The 22317-nt window shown below is 30.8% G+C and overlaps 1 long non-coding RNA gene across 1 annotated transcript; it reads right to left on the bottom strand.

Annotated features, from left to right (window-relative positions):
* Positions 1–420: 420 nt before the first annotated feature.
* On the bottom strand, positions 421–3332 carry LOC132720492 (uncharacterized). Its single transcript, XR_009624356.1, has 3 exons — positions 3211–3332; positions 1594–1769; positions 421–579 (listed from the first exon to the last, which is right to left on the bottom strand). It is a non-coding gene; the product is annotated as an uncharacterized LOC132720492 (long non-coding RNA).
* Between the last annotated feature and the right edge of the window lie 18985 nt (positions 3333–22317).

The following is a 22317-nucleotide window of genomic DNA, read 5'->3' as shown; positions in this document are numbered from 1 at the left end:
TATTTGTAACTTCTAATACGTTTGTAAACTCGAGATGAATCATTTATTGAAACCGACTTAAGTTAGTTCTGTAGTTTATCATAAGTCCAAGGACAAAGGATACACTTCAGACTTGATATGACATGCAGCCCAGAAGAACAAGCCACAGGATTACAATGCTACATCCTCTGCCTTCAACAAAGAGGAAAAAATACAGCAAGTTTTGCTTCACATATGAATCTTAAGGAGCATTGAAACTCAGGAGGTAAATACTATATATTTATGAGAGGGCGATTTATTGATATGTTGAATGCTATGTTGTTTCAATAAGAATTTATTTCGATGATAATCTGGTTATTTGCTAGGTAAATGGAAAAAATATCGTATGGATTAAATGAGCGTATTAATCAAATGGGTGTTAAATAAAAACTGCAACATGTCTGATTTGTTCCAGTACTGTATTTATCTATATTTTCTATTTATTCATCTATCAACACAATTCACAATCTGTAATGTATTTTGTAACTTGTAGCCTTGGTGTTCTACCCGGGGGGCGGCCTCCGAATTCCAACGATATGCTTGCTTGACAGTTGTGGATTTCTATAAGTGGTTATAGAAAAAGTTTGTTATTTTTGATATATAATTTTGGATTTTTATATTTTTATTGTTTTAAACGTCAATCAAGTAATCGTAAATGCATCTTTGGTTATGTTATTTGATGTAATGTAGTTCTGTTTGTACTATATGATTTACTTTACATTTTATTCTTTAGGGCTAGTCATTCTTTTGATCAAAATTATCTAATAAATCCAATATGATCTACTAATCGTGATCGTGAATGTTGTACCGAGCTTAAAGTGACATTATGCCCATCCAAGGGTATACAGTAAGTGAATAGGTTAAGATCAAAATATTTTTTTCATTTTGTCATAATCCCTTTTAATTTAATTATTAAGTTCACATAAAAATAGAAAACACACAGATCCAAATGGAATTTTCTGTAAATATCCGTTAGAATTAACGTATAACGCTTAGTTTATAAAAAGAGTGGGACAGTCTTTTAAAATTTTAGGTAGATTTATAATTTTATCCCAAACATTTTCCGATATCAACTGTTGGTCAAACACCATTTTGACAGTCAATCTTTAGAAATATAATGCAAATTAAGCTCAGCTTGTCTATGAAAATATGAGCACGATGTCGCTTTAAAACTCAAAATACAACCAGATATATCAATTAACTGCTTCTAACGTTTAGAGCTTATTCTGTTCAGCATTTTTCAATGACATTTTCTTCGGGGGTATGTAACCACTGTAGTTTCATTTAACATATAACTATTTCTTATATATTCATTACACCATTTCAAATTCAAATATGAAAACTGATGTGTTTACATCTGATATTTTCACATGATTTAAAATTTTTAAGGAGTCTAATTAAAAGATGAAAAATAAGAAATAAGAAATATATGTTTGATAAGAAAGTATCAATATTGTCTAGGAAACAATTATGTTTGTGTAATTTTCTTTTCTTAATGAAGGTCACATTTTCAAATAATCAGTTTTCCGTCTAAATTGTTTTCTAGTGAAGAAAGTCATTAAGTTATTCTACTACCTTTTACTTCCTCCTCCTCTTTCTTGTTCTTGCTCTTGACTTGGCTCTAAATTTCCTGATTGTTCTGATACGAAGTTGCACCCTGCATTATTATTACTATTTCCGAGGGCAAATACAATAAGACAAAATAATAGAACAGATTGTATGAGTTTTGGCATTTTTGTTTCTTTTTGCGCCTGCAAAAGAACATAAGCATGTTGATACATTTTCAGTTAGTAAATATAAGTAAGTAGAATATATGCCAAGTCTTAACCTGTATTTTAAAGTTAGCTTAGCATTTTATATATTTTCAATATTATCTGAATAAACTGAGTGTATCGTCGACTCTATAAATACTAACTGCAAATTTTACCAAATCTACATACAACTAAAATATGTTTCTACTTGATCACATTTGTTATGTAATGATAATAATGTAAATTCATTAAGTTTGTTAAGAATCCCTTAAGTGCGATGCTTTTGAAAGACAATCGTCCAGAAAACATGAAAGCCTTTAAAGTCCCATTATGCCCATACAACTGCAAATGGTGAGTGCAAAGGTAAAACTCATAATTATTTTACATTGTGCACCACCATAGTTGTGTTCATTTGTTTATTTACCTAATATGCAAACATAATAAATAAATAAAAAACAAGACATTATGAAAATTAAGGAATCGACAGCGTTCGATTCAAATTAAAGAATGAATAAAACAATCGGGTAGTCGTTGTATTATTTAGGCAGTTTTTATATTGTGTCATGAACATTTATTATTAACAATTATTGGTCGGTCACCATTTTGAAATATATTACTTATTCAACTGAGCTTGACAACAAATAAGTACGTCTGTCTCTCTAACTACGGCATGTGTGCTGTTTATAATATTTATAGTCAACCATCCCTGCATCTAGGACCGGTTAAAACAGGTCATTGAATATTTTCAAATTGTTTCAAGCTACATTAAAGAGTCGTTTGTCGTCAGAAGAGAGCAGAAATACACCATGTTAACTATAGAAAAAAAACGTAAATTAATGAGATATTTTTATTATTAGGTATTATTTTCAGTGTAATTCGTACTGAATGTTGTATTTAGTGAGCAGAAAGTGCTATCAGCTTGTGAGAATATTCAATGTAAATAACATTTCATGTATGGTCTGCATAATGACTTACAATTCATTCTTCTGGTATAAACGGTTTCAAAAACTGACAAAACAATAACATATGCTATTGTTTACCATGAGCAAAAAGTCCGAAACATGTCTGATATCAAACTTTATGAATCTGAGAAAAGTTTTGGCATTGAACCATTTCCACTCATTTTTCTTGCTTCAAATTCGTACAAAGATTATAGTTTATTTTATGTGAGAATGATTTCAAATTTGCATACGAAACATCAGTGGCAAATAAAATAGTTTTGGAAAAACAATGTCTTATCTTTGAGCAATATTACTGCTGAGATATATTGCAATATTGCACGAATTCATCTATTTATAATTTTACCAACTATTCATTTGCGAATCAAATTAACGACAAAATACTTAGAAGTGTAGCAAACGAAATGTGTTTTGTTAAAATAGCAGGTTATATGAAGATTCCATAATTGCGTGAAAACTGCTTATCTATATAAAGTTCTTACCAAAATATCAAAGAAAGTAGCAGATGATGCGTGTTGTTAAACCCGCTGTTAAGATCCGCGTTGATGTTGAATTGAACACAAAGTATGTAATTTTATAGATAAGTAAACGTAGCAGTGGGCACCTCTTGTACACCTACACCTACTGTACAAATATTCGAGGGTTGTTCTTGAAGTCAGCGGAAATGTGCTGAGGCATTTTTGTTAGAAATATCTAAAGGCTTAAGAGTTTGACAACTTATTTTGAAATCATATTTAATCAAATTAATACATTTGAATGAATTGATCGTTTGACATCTGTGTAGAATTGTGAACGGTTTCCCAGGATTATATGCGGTGTAAGTTATATGAGGTGTTTAACTTTGTGGAATTTTTGTGGAACTGTTAATGTGGCCCGAATGATCGTATGGTGTGACCTTTTTGGTTTTTATAGAATACTGTCGTCATTGACGGCAATGTTTTATTATCAAAACCTACTCAATACTAATGTCCCCCAATCAATATGTTACTACTTTGTTTGTTGAATAAAACATTTTTGTTTTAATAATATCGTCATATCAGCGTTGTTTGTGCAGTATGTATGCTGTAAAATGTCGCTGCGTAAAGTCAGTCATAAACGTCATATTCTCTTTTATGATTGCTCAACACAACTTTATCGTTCAGTTTGTGTAAGTTACATTTGTATTACATTTTGGACATTTATATTAAATATTTAGAAATTTGTCTTGTTGAGTGGTTTAAGTTTTCTTAAATTTATACTGTATATTAATTACTCTAAGAATATGATGCTGTTGATATTTTTTCGTATCTTCTTTTGATGGACAATTAGTAAAATGGACGATTTATTAAAACTGATCCCCATTTAAATTCCCTTGAATGTATTTAATCTAACTCATTTTTCTCTCGGTATAGACACATGGATTATTTTACTTGATTATCAAACGTGATATCCTAGAATGCGACGAAATGCCACAGGTTCTATGATATACCGCAAAAGGCATAGGCGGCCAATGTTTCCAATTCAACAATTTGTCATTTTATGTTTCGTACAATTTTGATATTGAAATCAGCTATATTAGGACCGATGATATGGAGGTTGGTCGGTAGCTTGCATTTAACACTATTGCCCATGAATAAACTGAAGCTGCAATAATGTCAAATTCACCGATTGGGCTTTCTTTAGAAATCCTGTTTTTCTCTCTCTCTCTCTCTCTTTTAGCTCGAATCCACAAACTTCTGAATCAGCCCTTGTACAGTCTTTGAAATGTCAAGCAGGTGGCACTTGAACGATTCACAATGGACAAAAATGTGCTATTCATGACAAAAACACTGAACTGACGCTTGCTAATCTATTCATTATTCTTTAACACCCAATTTAAATGGGATTTCAAATCAAAATAGACATTAACCAAACTCGGATCCATTTATCGAATAAATCATTCAGTTTTGTAGGCGGAAAAAGAAGACTGGGTTTTGATTAACAACAATTCTAGTCTCACAAAACATGCTGCTTGCGTCATTACCCCAGCAATAGCAAATGTGGTTAAGTGAATGGCTAATATAAAATATGTGTGTGGTTATAACCTTAATGTTGCCATAATTTTATTCTATTACTTTAGTTTTGTAGTACATTTTAAAGGAGACGGGCGAGTGCATGCCAAAAAATATGGTATGTGAAGTAGAAACACAGTTTTGACTTGATTTTTTATTGTATTGTTTACGCCTGAAAAAACAATCGGCGTCTGCTATGCACCTGGTCGTCAATCCATCCGTCTTCTTGTTAGGTTTCGTCTATAAGTAATCGTTCCGTTTTCGTGAATAAGCATGTTTCCCTGTTTTCAAAAGATTTTAAAACGTAGATTACAATAAACACGAAACAAAATTTTATGATTAAGATGTCCTTATATAAAAAACGCGATCTAGAAGGTTGTCTTTTACAACATTTTCTAAAAGACTCGTCTCGAGTTGTCAGTCCTGATGAGAGTATGCATTATCCATTAAATCCACATATAAACCACATTTCCCTACAAGCAAGCCAAGGGTGTATGAATGAAGAAACATGATATATTAGTTAAAATAGTTTGTCTTTGTCCCATTTTATTATATATCCGTAACAATTTCTCTTAATTTTACAAATTGTTTTATTTCGCCTTGTAATGGATATAAATTACGTTGAAAGCTATTGAAATATGATATGATATTTAAGAAAAATCATGATCAATTGCAGATAAAAAATATTTCCCAACTTAACATGAGTGTTAATATATTTATTGAGATATTTCATTCGAACAAATTTGTTGTAATATTTTCCTCTTAAAACAATTACTTTTAGCAAATTACAATCTATTTCTAGAAGTCATTACTCGACTGACGATGTATTATAAAGGAATTGCAGTTTTAAACTATAAATTATGTGAATTTACATTGACGACGATAAATTTCATGGGAATGTGATGCATTCTATCAACACTCCTACACATTGATTCATGTTGAAATTGTTTGTGTTTTGGAAACGATCAAATCCATTTAAAATGTATGGTAGAATGTCGTTACAAAATATATCATTTAAACAGAATATACTTTCCTTGATATTCACAACAGCGTTGCAATTTAATATCAATGTCAAATAATGGTGTTTAATTTAAAGCTGCTCAAAATCCGAGCATGAACGTGAACGTTAGCTTAAATATTATTATGAAAAAAAAAAAAAAAAAACATTAAAGAAAACATGACGTGTAAAATATATCCCTACATTGTTACATTTAAGCAGCACGCCTTTAGATTCATGCTAATTTTCATGAAAATTTGAAAATGTATTTAACAGTATAATATTGTGAAGTTGCCAAAAAATTGCAATTTACACATTATCAATGGCACTTACAACCCTTGCAAATTTCCATAAAGAGGTCAAAATATGCAAAAAAAGCCCTTACTGCGTTAGTAATGCAATGGAAATATAGTTATTAAATACCGAAAAATAGGTCATTAATCGCACATTACATGGGAATTATTACTTTTATCTCTATGTTTCTTAAAATCTCAATATTTTTCTCAAGTTTGATTTTCTTGAAATATTTTGATTCGCAGGAAGGCATGTAGCTTTAAACCAAGGAAGACTTGTCATATATTAGCGAACACTGTTCTTGAAATATGGTTAAGGGCAAAATACAACAGTCTAATGAAAAGTCAAATCTAATTTTATATTATAAGATAATAAAAGTAAGGAATAAATTTTTCTTTCAATCCATAACTGATAAGTGTTTGTCATGTGTACTTTTCGCCTTGTGCATTTGTTAAGTACATTTAAATACAATTAAATAACAATCACATACAGACTTTTTATATGTCAGACATTAGACTAGATTACTGGCTGCAAATAGTTTAGTAAACTGTTGCAAGCAGTTCTGGTGAAATGAACATCTGACAGGCACATTTCCTTCTTATCAACCTACTAATTGTATAGCAAGACCAAACATTATAAGATATTCGTGCACTTCAAAAAGAAAATAATAAGAAATACAACAATACTGGTTTAATTTATACACAATTCATTTTAGAAAGTTGTAAGCTACACAACCGCACAATACACTATATACAAACTTTTGTTCCGTTCCGTTTTTTTTTTCAATATGGTCATCTAAATATTAAACATTGAGAAAAAAAAGACTGTGACTTGGAAAATATTTTATTTGAAAATTGTAATTATATCAACAAAACGTACTATTAGATAAAATGTCAAATATTGAAAGGGATAAGTATATGGATGAAATTGTAATTATCATCGAAGTCAAACTTCCATCCCCGACCAAACTAAAAATAGGCATTAAATGAAAAGTACAAGGAATATGTTTATATGTTTAAATTTATTTAATATTTCTTTTACCTTTTTAAAGCTTGTCGGATTCCGCAAAAAACTATGTTAGAGACATAAGACAAAAATAGATTAATCAAATACATTTTAGTAAAATATTCGAAACATTATTTCTAACTCTTCTAAATAATCAAGAAAAACCTTTATTGTCAATAGAAAGTAAGCGAGAACGTATTCGACAATATATTTAACAAATTGCAATTTTACATTAATATTTGAAATAGATAAAAACAGAATCCCTAAAGAAAGCCCAACACGGCAAAATTGAAAATGTTGCAGGCTCGGTTTGATTGAGCCTGTTCATGGACGGTACTGTCAAGTGCATACTACCGTCCACGCCCCCTAGCACCGGCTTAAGCAGAATTCAACATTTATACGTGAAATAGTAAAATTTTGAATTTAGAAACATCCGCAGATGTGTTCATACGGCGGTTATCATGGAACCTTCAATGTGACACTTCCGTGCCATTCCATGAAAAGCGGCGTATGGTCCCCAAGTAATAAAAAATGTGTGTGCCCTAAACGAGAAAACAATGGGTGGAACTAAATAAAATGGAATTTTGAAAGGGGATCAGAGGTTATGAAGCCACCCAACTAGAAAATGCCGAAAAGTTGTAACTAAAAATACCACAAGCACAACAATAATGTCGTGCTGAACGATCTTCAAGGATCGAAAATATAACATCATTGATTAAATGTACGGGGAGACTTTTTACAGCCAACCTCACATTTATTCGAAGAGCAAATAAGTTTTAAGTGTGATTATTTTAAGCTGTCAATCAAACCATGTCTATTCATATAAGATGTTGCTTTTTAAAATAAATCCGTCTATTCTGATTAAAGATATAAAACAATGCATTAAAATTCGTTTTAAATATTTCTTATGTTTACAAAAGTTTTTTAAATGGCGAATGTTTTGTAAAATTATCAAATGCACTCGGTAGTCTATGGAGAGTGGGTAATTGGATCGAGGTCGCGCCTTTAATTGTCTCTCATGAACAGATACAATAAAACTGAGTCTGCAATCTTCATCTTAAAATTTTGTTTCCATTGCTGACAAGGGACCTCTCATTTTCTATGTTATTTTTTATCTTTGAAAGTGCAATATACGGCTAAAATTTCTCTTTTTTGTGAAGCAGAGATGCTCCGTCAATAATTCATCATTATATAAAATAAATGTTAATTTTACAAAAGCACCAAAGATAATTTTATTCATATGTAATTAAAATAACCTCTTCGATTAAGCTTACGATATAAAAACAATGAATATAAATCGCATGGATTTCAATTGCCTGTAGTGTGATGAAATTTCGAAAAAGAATGCACAAATGTTTGCTTTTAATATACATATTTTATCTGTGACGTAAAATGAATAGTAAAAAATTATAAAAATGGAACTGTTTGACAATGATCCTTACTGAAACCTTTTTTAGTGTGAAAGGAGCTCTTATGGAAACATATCACTTCTATTGCGTCGAAATGGTCATTACCTCGTATGCCATTCAAAGTTATTCATTTGTCGTATTTTAAAAAATCAGATTTTCTAAGCTTAGGAACAAAAAAATATCGCTTTGGTTTAAGAGAATATCAAAATAAAATCAACATCAGTTTTGTCTATATCGTTTTATTGCAGTGAAATGTCTGAAACCATTGATAAATAACCAAATTGGTTATTCAATTTATGTATGTGTAATGTCAGTGGTGCGCAAATGAAGGACTACGTGGCAAATTTAGTTTATCGATTTATTTTATAATCAACTTTGGAAAAAGTCGTATTTTTATTTTATCAATTGTGCATTAATTTTTTTGTTTGTTTTAATTTTTTTCTAAAACAACACTTTCGAAAAGATTGTGCCTTTATTTGACTTATTTTAACACGAGGCAGCTTAGAAACTAAAAATGTTTCTTCTTGTGTTGCATAATCTGAAAAAGAGCTGTTCGTTTTATTTCAGTTATATGAAGTTTTAAGCGAAAAGGAATAACAACACGATGATAACATTAAGTAAGATAATATACCACACTAAGGACCTTTTATTATAAAATATGCGACAATTATAACAAAGATAGTGCAATTTATGTAAAATCATGCATTTCTTAGAATTTCTAGCAATTGTTTATGCAAACTAAGGTTGTATTGATTTACTAGTATATGTTTTCATATTTTTTTTGAATATGTACAAATAAAGTTAAATATTTAAGTTTATCTGTAAATGTTTATTGTTTGTTTGTTTTGGGTTTTACGTCACCTCAACACAGTATAGGTCATATCGCGACGTTCCAGCTTTACAGGTGGAGAAAGACCTCAGGTGCCCGTCCGTGCATTATTTCAGGCACGAACGGGCACCTGAGTAGAACCACCGACGTTCCGTAAGCTAGCTGGATAGCTTCCTCTCATGAAAGAATCCAAAGTCCCTGTCGGGATTCGAACCCACAGCGATGAGGGGCAAATGTGAAAATGTTTAAGCTACTATCCCTTAAAGATATACTATGCTCATCCTTTAGTTAAATATTTTTAACATAGAATTTTGTCTAATTTGGATAAAAGAATGAATGAATAAACTATAAATGGGAACCTGTGTTGCCTATTACAGGTCAAGTAAAGTTGGTCTGTGTATTCTTATTATGACCATCTATAGTGTGTAGAGTTTAAAACATAACATATCTACTTTGTATGAATTCAAAACAAGAAATGAGACTGGGTATCCATTGTCAATATTTTCTAATATCAAATTTGAGCATAGTACATCTTTAAGCCACACCATTAAATATACTTTTATTAATTTACTGTCAATATTAACATATAGTTTATGTTTATACTCTGATAATTGTAACTTAATCGCTCTTTCCCAATCTCTTTTATGACATGCCTTAAGGAATGAAATTATAGAATGTTTTCAAAACAAGATGTACCAATATACAAAAAGAAACAGTTGTAATTCTAAAATTCAAATGCAAAAAGTTAAACATGTTACCCAATCCAAAACATTTTTTTTTTGAGTCGCAAAAACTATCTTTTCTGTAATACAGCTTGTCATACAGAATGGAAGATTCGGATTAAGATTTAACCATTGGTTAACATCAAAACATAAAGGTGCAGGAACCAGGGCTTTCTATATTTTAATACTCACGGCAACAGATGTAAAGTGTCAAGTGGCAATTGTAAAATGATGTACCGTACTTCATCTTTCGCGATCATTGGCGTCAAAATCATTGGCGTCAAAACCTATATAGATATTTTACGTGAAAATGTAAGTTGTTTCTGTGCCACGTTTTCTAACAAGTTCTTATGTAATGAAAAAAACTTATCAAATATTGACATTCTAAATCTCTTTATAAACAAGACAATAACTTATTTAAAAATGTTTGATAATGCATGGATTCTGGGTATTGTTATAGGAAGGTGCGCTTACTATAGACAGCTTCAAGTAAAAAAGTTAGTCCATTTACCAAAAGAAGAATAAACGAAATACATTAATTGAAAAGTATCATATTTAACACATGTCACTATTTCAAAAGACTATTGTCAAAGCATATACGATTTATGTATTTTCACTAGTCAAATATGTATGAATTAAGAAAGGAAACATATTAGCTCGAAAATACTAACGAAAGATATGGAAGAAAAATTTCGTAGAAAATTAGAATTTATTTTTAAAAAGTAGGTTTTATTACTTTTCATATTTACTCTTATACATAAAATTGTCTTTATCATTCAGTTAATATTTTCCATTCTATATAATCATGACCATTTTGGGGATGATAACATTTCAACTATGTATACAAGCACGTATATTTTCGCCATGGGATTACATTATCTTGAAGTTTATTTGGATTTGACTTATTTCTATACATTTGCCTATCAATATTATTGTTGTTCTCAATTTAACAAATTGTTTTGTCTTGTAAGGGATATATTTATATATAATCCGTTTAAAATAATATATTATTCTTTCAAGTAATTATGATTTCTATCTGATTAAAACCTCCCACCATTTTTTAACTTTTTTATGCCCTTTCCCTTAAAAGGCCCGGGGTAATGCATTAGAAAATTTTGAAACTTTTTTTGTTTTTTTGGAGATTTTTAAAATTTCGAAACTTTATGTGTTAAAATTAAAAATGCCCTCGTAAAATTTGCCCTCAAAAAAATTTACTTTGAACAATCTATTAAAGGGAAACCCAATACCAGTAAAAACCGATTAATATGAAAAAATTGATTTTAAAAATTGAAAATTAAGCAAATTTTACACGGGGAGCATTTAAATTGCCCTGTTTTTCATTTTTATCAAAAGGGCCTAACTTTGGGATTCTAATGGAAAAGGGGGAAATTCTTTGGGGCGTGAAAGTTTTTTTGGGTTTTCATTTTAAATTGTCAAATCAAAAATGATTAAGAAGAAAAAAGAAAAATGCCCAGCCGATAAAATACACAAACAAAAAGAAAATTCCTCGATACCTCTACTTTAACGTCCGCTCTTTATATCTAAAAAAAGTAAAGCTGACGATCACAAACGTCACCGACGTGTTATAAATAAACGTATGAATAAAAACTTGGGTCACTGTTTTGGAGAAAACTTAACAGTTATATATGATATAAATTATTCAAATACCTAATTTGATTTTGAGCAATCAATCGTGGTTTTGCAAATATTGCAACTACTGGTGTTTATCAATTATAACATTACATTGTTAAATATATGCTGTTACATTGCTTTATTTATTCTTTCAAATCAACAATGTATAAGATGTTGCTTTGTCAGAAGAAATTCAAGTGTATAAAGCTATATATTTAAAACAAAAAATTTGTTTGGATATTAAAAAAGAATACTTCCAAAATGCATTTATAAAATAAAAATGGCAATTAATTGCCTTTAGGCGATGACGCATGCACAAAGTCATTGCTAATCGGATAATACCCTACTTAAAATAGTAAATTAATATTTTGTTCCGGAATATTTTATTCTGATAACGTACAATATTCATGTGTGTTAGAAAACAAAAACATTCTATGTTACTACTTTTTCGAAATCAACCATATAATAATGGAACCAATATCATTGTAATGTTGATAAATTTTATAAAATATTTTATAAGATATAGATTTATACCCTTTTAGAATAAATGATTAATACTTAAGCAGCGAAAGCATTGAATAAGTGTTTATCCAAGTATATTTTTGTTATTATTCATGTTGTAGGTATTATATACGCTACAAAATTGCTGCTTTCATAATACTGGACAGATATTCGGGTCAAAGGGAAATAAATTATTGTATTAGGAAGTAGGCAGTAGTGTAAGCTAGCAGTAAGGAAACTTGAAGTAAGTAGTTAGAAAGTATAGCACAGCAGTTAAATTATATAACGTGAAGATGGCAGTAGGCAGAAAGCTCGGCAGAAGCAAATTTATTAAAAAGGGAAATTGGCAAAGCAGTAGCTCAGCAGTGCTTAGCAAAAATTATAAAACGTGAAATTTGCCAGTTAGCAGTGCTCCGCAGTATCAATAGCAAATTATAAAACTAGAAATTTGGCAGTAGCTCAAGCACTAGTAACATAGCAAATTATAAAAACGTGAAGCCTCAGAAGAGCAGTAGCAGTAACAAAATTATATTTATTGGGAAATTGGCAGTAGTGTTAGCTTCAAGCGGAACGTCGAAAATTTTATAAAACGTGAAACTGGCAGTAGCAGTAGCTCTGCAAAAGCACTAGCAAATTTATAAAACGTGAAATTGGCAGTAGCAGTAGAAAAATTATAAAGCGTAAAGTTGGCAGTTGCATTACTCAGCAGCAGCAGTAGCAAATTTATAAAACGTGAAGTTAGCAGTAGAAGTAGCTCAGCAGTAGTAGTAGCAAATTTATCAAATTTATAAAACGTGAGGTTGGCAGTAGCAGTGGCACTGCAGTAGCAGTAGCAATATTATGAAGCGTGAAGTTGGCAGTAGCGGTAGCACAGCAGTAGCAGTAGCAAAATTATGAACGTGAAGTTGGCAGAAGCAGTTGCACAACAGTAGCAGTAGCAAAATTATAGGCAAACTAAGCAGGGCATTCTTAAATAAAGTTCTGCTGAAATGCTGAGCTGGCAGAGCAATAGAGTTAACATTATACTTATGCATTGGACACTCGTAGACTTTAAGAAATTTTCATTACCAATGGAGATATTGACATTTTTTTACTTCAAAGGACCCTCCATTTCGTTGGTCTGCGACTGATTCTGAGTCAATCGCAGACTTTTAGGAATTTTGGTGTTAATGCAGATCATGACATTTTTGAATTCTAGGGATCCTCCATAGTCCACTTTGTTGTCTGCGACTGATTTTGAGGCACTCGCAGACTTTCAGGAATTGTTTTAATCATGGCATATAATGACATTTTTAACGTCTATGGACCATCAAGTGTCCTTTATTTGGTCTGTGACTAACTCTTTGACACTCTCAGACTTTCAGGGAATTTTTTGTGCCAATAGAGATTTATTACATTTTTTGACATCTTGTGAATCCATCCATAGTTCATTTCGTTGGTCTGCGACTGATTATTGAACACTTGCAGACTTCCAGGAATTGTTGGTGCTAATGCAGATGACCATTTAAGAGTTAAATGCTCTGCTGAAAGAAAAATTGAAACCCAAGAGGGGTGTCCTTAAAATTAAAAAAAGTGTCATAATCTGCAATGGCGCCAGAAGAAAAAAAACCCTGAAAGTCTGCGAATCTCAAAGAATTAGTCGCCAGCAGACAAAGAAGTGGACCCTAGAAAAGTCAAAAATGTCATAATCTTCATTTGCACTACAAATCCCTGAGAGTCTGCGAGTGTCACAGAATCAGTCGCAGACACAAAAAAATGGATTCTGGCGAGTCCCATTGAAGAACCAAATGTCATCATTACTCCATCAGTCTGCTACTGCTGTGCTACTGCAATTGCCAACTTCACGTTTTATAATTTTGCTACTGCTACTGCAACTGCCAACTTCACGTTTTATAATTTTGCTACTGCTACTGCTGAGCTACTGCTACTGCCAACTTCACGTTTTATAATTTTGCTACTACTACAAATGAGCTACTACTACTGCCAACTTCATGTTTTATAAATTTGCAACTGCTACTGCTGTGCTACTGCTACTGCCAACTTCACGTTTTATAATTTTGCTACTGTTACTGCTGAGCTACAGCTACTCGCCAACTTCACGTTTTATAATTTTGCTACTGCTACTGCTGAGCTACTGCTACTGCCAATTTCACATTTCATAATATTGCTACTGCTACTGCTGAGCTACTGCTACTGCCAATTTCACATTTCATAATATTGCTTACTGCTAAACTGCTGTGGCTACTGCTACTGCCAACTTCACGTTTTATAATTTTTGCCACTGTTACTGCTGAGCTACAGCTACTGCCAACTTCACGTTTTATAAAATTTGCAACTGCTTCTGCTGTGCTACTGCTACTGCCAACTTCACGTTTTATAAATTTGCAACTGCTACTGTGAGCTACTGGCTACTGCCAACTTCACGTTTTATAAATTTGCAACTGCTACTGCTGTGCTACTGCTACTGCCAACTTCACGTTTTATAATTTTGCTACTGTTACTGCTGAGCTACAAGCTACTGCCAACTTCACGTTTTATATTTTGCTACTGCTACTGCTGAGCTACTGCTACTGCCAATTTCACATTTCATAATATTGCTACTGCTGCGCTACTGTTACTGCCAAATTCACGTTTTATAAATTTGCTACTGCTACTGCTACTGCCTCACTACTTCTGCTAACTTCCTACAGGTCAATTTATCTATATATAACCTCCTGCCTGACATTTTTTATAGGTGTTTTAACACATAACTTTGATACATGGCTTTTTCTTTTGTTTTTGGAAACAGTTATTTAGGCATAATCATATATCTATAATGTTCTTGATTTATGTAAATATTTATGTAGCTTAATCTCACATTTAAAGTTTATTACTTATTACACTAATATCTAAACAAATAGTGTAAAAAAAAGGTTATTATTTATGTTTCCGGCCGAAGGCCGGTCTGTTTCAGTTTGACTCTCTGTACAATTTACATAGAAGATCTGAATATAAGAAGAGCTTTCATTGGTTATTTTTCAAAAATTATACAAAATAAAATCTGGCAATCTCATTGGCCAATCTTAAATAAAATGTAAAGGACAGTTCTTGTCATTCTTAGGTAGGTAGTTCTAAACTAAAAGTTATATTCGATAGTTCTTGCCATTAATTAAGTAAAATGAAAGGATAGTACTAAATAAAATGTACAGGAAAGTTCTTTTTTACACTACTTCTTGCATTCAGATCTCATGGACGTTTTATAGTGAACAGTTTTTTTCACGTAAGAACTTGCTGAGTTTTTTTTATACCGATCGAGTTTTTAAATTTTATTAAATATAAGAGAATAATATCAGAAATTATCAGGTACTCCTAAGTTTATAATGTCAATACTGCCGTCTAATATATATTATAACGAATTATTGATGTGTTCAATTGGATATAATGTTTATAATTTTAAATTAATTTTTGGAATATTATGTTATTTATAATAAAATAATTGCCTTAGCCTGCTGCAGAGTGATTCAGGTATTTCTCTGACTGGCTTATTGCTAAACATTTTTGTTCTTATTACATTGCATGAAAACTAACATATGAAAGTTAACCAGTTTTTACTTTCGACCGAGTAACATTTTTTTTAAAAGATATTTTTATTTCGTGGATGTAGGTGATAGAGATGCTGGATTAAGGGGTGTTGTTGGAACGGTCACATCAATACATGCTTGGATGACTTTGGGGGTTTTCCACAGTTTAACAGGGGTGTAGGAAATGGGTTACCTCAGCAGAACCACCTACGGGTTTCATAAGCCGGACGGATTCGAACTTACAGTGGGATGGGAAGTGATTTAAAGTCAATTGACCGCGGTGACCTCAACAATAATTCACGGGAGGCCTCTATTCAATTATGTATTATAACTTTGAAATTTATAGCATTTTTTCACAATTTTCCTTTGTTGTTAGAACTAGTTGCATTCAAAGTTATTATTTTAATATAATACAGAATACCCTTGATGAAAGTTGTAATCCTGCAACTTTAAAAAAATATCGATATTATCAAAAAAGAAATTTTATTTTATTTGGGAGAGCAATTAAGACCGCAAATTTTGAAGAATGTGTATTAAATTGTAATGGCGCCAAACATGTTTATATATAGAATAATAAATATATATATATATATATATAATATATTATATATTATAATATATATAGATATATATATATATAGACTATATGTATATAATTATATATATATATATATATATAATATATAGTATATATTATAATATATACTATATATATTAATAATTGAATTTATATTAAATATCTAAAAAGGATAAGTATTTCCATGAGTTGAAAACGAGAATTTCAAGTAAATTATTAGGTTGATCTCAGACCACTGATAAGCTCTATGTTTTGACAAGAATTCATCTACAAAGTCTTATCATCCTGCAAATGTCTCGATATCAAAATAAACAACTTTAAAAATAGACAAACAACTTTTTTATAAATTGGCTTCTTTTCGTATTCCTATTCTTGTATGAGATGGTCGAACCAATTTGACAGAAAGGAAATGAAAACGCATGGATTTAAGAATTGAAATATTTATTTACTTCAAATAACGTTCTGAAATGAAAAAGTAGTTTGTTACAACACGCAGCATGTTCGTTTTCTTGTTACATGGTAACAAAACAAAGCGATTGAATACATTACAATCACAATTAAAGTAAGCTCAGCTTTTAACACCAGCAGCAATATACGAGTTACTAAATACACAGCTTAAATAAAATCTACCAGTTTGTTAATTCAATACATTTCAAAGGAATGACGAAATGTTTATTTACAACAGAATTTGTGGTTTTATAATCCTATCTTTTACCAATTTAAATAGTTAACAACAAGACTCATTTCCCGAAATGCAGTTTTGCACCATGTTAAAAATTATTTTCATGCCAATATTTTATGACAATTTATTTCGTTACTAAAGGCACTTTGGTAGTAACTGTGATAACTTGTTAGATTTTTACTAGAACTCAATATAGAAGGAAATAAAAATAGTGCAATAACTATGTAAGTATGAAATAAATGTTACACCCCTGACATTTTTGAACCGTAAAAGATGAAGCATTTACAGTGCGAACGCTGCATTTCATCGAAATATTATGCATTTTCCCACGAGCTTGTCTTTTATTGTTTTTTTTTCTGATAGAAAGTTTGCATGCTATCTTTGTAAAAAAAACTTGACGTAAAACGTTAACGACAAAATGGACTTTTGAGATAATATTTTCAGCTACTTTTACTGTTTTATTATCGATGCAATTGTCCTTTTAAGTTTATTTCCGTTTGAAACAAAAATCTCCACGCCAATAATATAGGAATATTTTTCATATAAAGGAAGTAAAAGTATTATTAAGGAATTATTTAAATATTTTTGACAGCTTTATATGTACTATAATGCCTAAATTATGCTCTGTAATTTGTTACCTATTTGTCAAATCTGTCATCAAGGAAATGATGTCTAAATATTTCCATTTATGTAAATAAGCTGAGATTGTATGAGGTTGCATTTTTTCCTTAAGAAGAATGAAAACGTAATACTAATGGGAATTAGAAACAAGCTTCCTTGATAACATTCGCTTTATAAACTGACACAATAGAAACGATTGTATTTCTATGTAAGCATTCCGAAACCGGATAAAGTCTGATAGAACGATTGATTAAATGAAATTGTTGATGAATAAATATCACAATATTACGACCATAAACAAGTAATTATTATGACTGTAAACTGGTATTATTTGTTATCATTTATGCTAGCAGACTTAATGTAACCTACTTAGTTTTAAACAAGATTATTTTATTTTGAAACATGAAACTACTGACTTGCATTGCTTAATACCTTTTATTATAAATGATAGAAGTTCACTAAAAATTAGAGCAAAATATTTGGAGGAATTATGTTTAGAAGGGACAATGGTTTTATACTCAATATAATCAAATCCGAAGTATGAAAACATGCCAGCTCTCTTTGTTTATTTTGTTTCATTATTGTTTTGTATTTCGGAAAAGGTAAAGCGATCACTTTTCTAAAATTCAAAGTACATCATTGACCCGTTAGATTTAAACTACTGTTGAATGTTTATTTTAATTTCTACTTCATCGAATGAATAAAGTTAAAGAAATGTTTCTTCGAAACCTATTAAAAATAAGTTTTTAGCAATATTAAATAACTTAATTAGAATATTAGTTTACAGAGAATTTTGATTTCAGTTTCTGAAGAAAAACTCCACAAATCAATATTAATAACACTAACGTTCAAAGACATTGTGCTATGAACTAATTAGATTAAAAACATTCCACATCCTTTCAAAATTTGTATTTCAGACTCCGTTTTAAGCAACTAACTTCTTTATCAACTGTTTTATGTTTGTTGTATGAAATGTTGTTATCTATAGTCTAAGGTTAATGTATTTCTTATCATAAATTCATGTATACACATGTACTAGTAGAATGTCAATTCACTGAGATTACCACCTAAAACAGGACTAGTTGATAGGACAAATATTTAAAGAAAAATGTTTTTAAAAAATGAATGGTTGCGCTATACTTAAATTCATTGTTTTATTTTTCGTTTCGAATACCAAAATAACTTTGTTATATTTTTTCTCTTATATTTGAATAATACTAAATATGTTGGTCCTGGTATTAAACGTTTGTTTCCCTGACAAAAGTTGGATGTAAACTATTTGCAAATCTTCATAAAGTATAACTAACTTTATTTTCTAAAAGTTGTAAGGAGCGGTCAGTGAGTGAGTAGAAATCAGTGAGTTATGGTAAGGGGAATAAAGAAGTGGTCAGTAAGATATTGAATGATGAAGACAGAGAGACCATGTGCACAAAACAGAAGATAAAAAGCATGTCTTCGAGATTTATGATTTCCTCTGAATTCATCAACAACGTGGTCAAAATTTTGTTCTTCAAAGTAAAAAAAAAGATATTTCTCTCACCCTTCGAATACATTTAAGCATGATACAGATCAACTCGTCTCTTTTTTAATTTGTCTTTTGACGTCTTATCTCTGATATGCAGGCTTCATAACCTCTGATCCCCTTTCAAAATTCCATTTTATTAAGTTCCGCTCATTGTTTTCTCGTTTAGGGCACACGCATTTTTTTACTTAGGGACCATATGCTGCTTTACATGGAATGGCGAAACTTACGTGTCACATTGAAGGTTCCATGAAAACCGCCATATTAACGGACATATCTGCGGATGTTTCAAAATTCAAAATTGTACAAGTTCATGTTAAATCTTGGATTCTGCTAGAGCCGGTGCTAGAGGACATGGACGGTAGTTTGCACTTGTTAGTATCGTCCACGAACAGACTCAATCAAACCGAGCCTGCAACATTTTCAATTTTGCCGTGTTGGGCTTTCTTTAGAGATTATAATTTAACAATGAGATTACTGTTTCGAAAATATCGTCAGCCATATTTTTTATTAATACGCCTACACATTGATTAATTTCAATCGTTCACAATGAAATATGGAAATTCTTTCGAGCGTTTAATTTTTTTTCTATGTTATAGAAAGCAACAAATACAAATTCCATTAATTTTTCTATGAATGCTATACACCCTTTGCCTAACCATATCCACGGCAGACTAAAATGATCTTTAAACGATGATTAGTTATTTATCACACACCCGTGCCGATTTTGCGACTTCGTAAATATGGTTTTGCACGGCCGTGCATATATTTTGACGTGACGTCATTAGCGTTATACAAACATAGCGTAAAGACGCGCTAAATGTTAGCGTTATACTATAGGCGCGTTATTGAAAAATGACTCTTATTTCACTTTAAACGGTCTTTAATTTAGGTATGTGATAAATCGAATATTAAATTCGTGTAAGTTTATTACTGACTTTATTGAACTCGTTGAATAAAATAATATTACGCTCGCCAGAGGCTCGCATAATATAATTTTATTAAACTCGTGCAATAAATTCAGAATTGAACCTAAACTCATTTAATATCCTCTATATGTTTTCCTAACTGAATTGCTATGGGAACTTTGCAGCCATTTAATCTAAAAGATTTACAGTATACTTTAATTATATACAATATATTTTTTTATCACATATCAACAATAAAGATATTTTATAACAGTAGACAATAAGAAGAAGAAGAAGTAGAATAAGAAGTAAAAGAAGAAGAATAAGAAGTAGAAGAAGAAAAAAAGAAGAAGAAGATGATGAAGAAAAAAAAAAGAAGAAGTATATGTGGAAACTACGAAAGACCGGTAGTGCTATTTCAACTTCATAAACTCCCGATATCATCTTCATGAATACACAATTAAAACTTCGTGCATTCCCGTTTTCAAAATACGGAATTCACGTATTCACGATTCAGTTTCATGAATTCACGACTTCAACTTCACAAATTCACGATTTCATCTTCATGAATTCACGATTTCAACTATACGAATTCACGATTTCAACTTCATGAATTCACGATTTCAACTTCACGAAGTCAACTTCGTGAATTCACGATTTCAACTTCACGAATTCACGATTTCAACTTCATGAATTCACGATTTTAACTTCATGAATTCACGATTTCAACTTCACGAATTCACGGTTTCAACTTCACGAATTCACGATTTCAACTTCACGAATTCAACTTCGTGAATTCACGATTTCAACTTCATGAAGAGGAAATCGTGAATTCGTGAAGTTGAAATCGTGAATTCATGAAGTTGAAATCGTGAATTTGTGAAGTTGAAGTCGTGAATTCATGAAGTTAAAATCGAGAATTCATGCAGGTGAATTCGGGAATTCATGAAACTGAAATATCCCCATCGGTCTTTCGCAGGAAACAGATAAGACTGTAGACGATATTGATGAATTGTTATTTCAAATTTCATTTCCAAAATGAAACATAAAAATGATGAGTTGACTTTTTAAACAAATGTTCTTGTAATGTTATGTAACTTAAAACATTTATTCAGAATCTATCAATTATGAATGCTTTAAGAAACCCTCATTTCTGTAACAAACTAATAAAACAATGTGATTTTTTAACAATTATCAAACCGATAAATAAACAATGTTGGAAGCATTATTTCAAACGTTTCTAGAATATCAAGTAAAAGCTTATATTGTCAAAGTTATTTCGGAGAGCATAAGCGAAAACGCCTTTTAAAGAACTGCAATTTTACATTCCTGAAAGCGGCTTTTCTAGAGGTTGAATATGTTATTTTTAGGTAAATCGTTTCATATTATTGTCAAATCAAAAGAATTATGGTGGTAAAAGAAATATGTCTCGTCGATAAAATACACAAACAATAAGGAAATTCCTCGATACCTCTACTCTTCCGACCAAGCGTACGTTTCGTTTCCCTTCTTCTATTTTAACAAACGAAAGTCCCCGACTTATGACACTGTTTTGAAGAAAGCTTAGCACTGACATGATATAAATCACTGAAATACCTATTTTGATTTTAAGCAATCAATCGGGTTCTTACAAATATTGCAACTACTGACTTTATCAATTATTACATTGCATTGTAAATTATATTCTGTTAAATTTCTGTTTCCTATTCTCTTAAAATAACAACGTATAAGATGTAACTTATTCAGAAGAAATTCTGATTATATATGGTATAACTATTTCTCCAAGTGTGTTTTTGTACTTACTCATGTTGTAGTTTTTGCACATGCTACAAAATGCATATACTAACAGTTAATATGTGGTACTGACAGTTAAGATTTGGTCTACGGAAAATAATCTAAATTTATCTCCAATCTGACATTTTGTAGGTTTTTATATTACGTCAAAGTTTTGTAAAAGCAATTATCATTCATGTCTTGATTTATGTAACTATTAACTAGCTTAATTGTACATTTAAAAATCATACTTTATACATATATCTAAATAAATGATGTGAAAAACAGTTATTATTAAGAAATTTCATCGGTTTAAGTGGTGTTTATCGGCTATTTAACACCGGTTTGGAGTTTTGATGCGTATGAATTGACCACGAAGGCCGTAGGCGCCGTTTTGTCAAAATATTTTATCAACTGATATGGATCAAATCTGTGGCGTTAGTGTATGTGAGATATTATTTCGGTATTGTATGAAAAGAAAAGATAACATTATAAGAACTGAAAATATCAATAAAATGCTTTATTAT

The sequence above is a fragment of the Ruditapes philippinarum genome, unplaced genomic scaffold, assembly GCF_026571515.1.
Source record: "Ruditapes philippinarum isolate M1 unplaced genomic scaffold, ASM2657151v2 ctg1571_1_1_1_1, whole genome shotgun sequence".
NCBI classification, from domain to species: domain Eukaryota; kingdom Metazoa; phylum Mollusca; class Bivalvia; order Venerida; family Veneridae; genus Ruditapes; species Ruditapes philippinarum.
The sequence above is the reverse complement of the archived record's forward strand: the minus strand, read 5'-3'. Positions and strand labels throughout refer to the sequence as shown.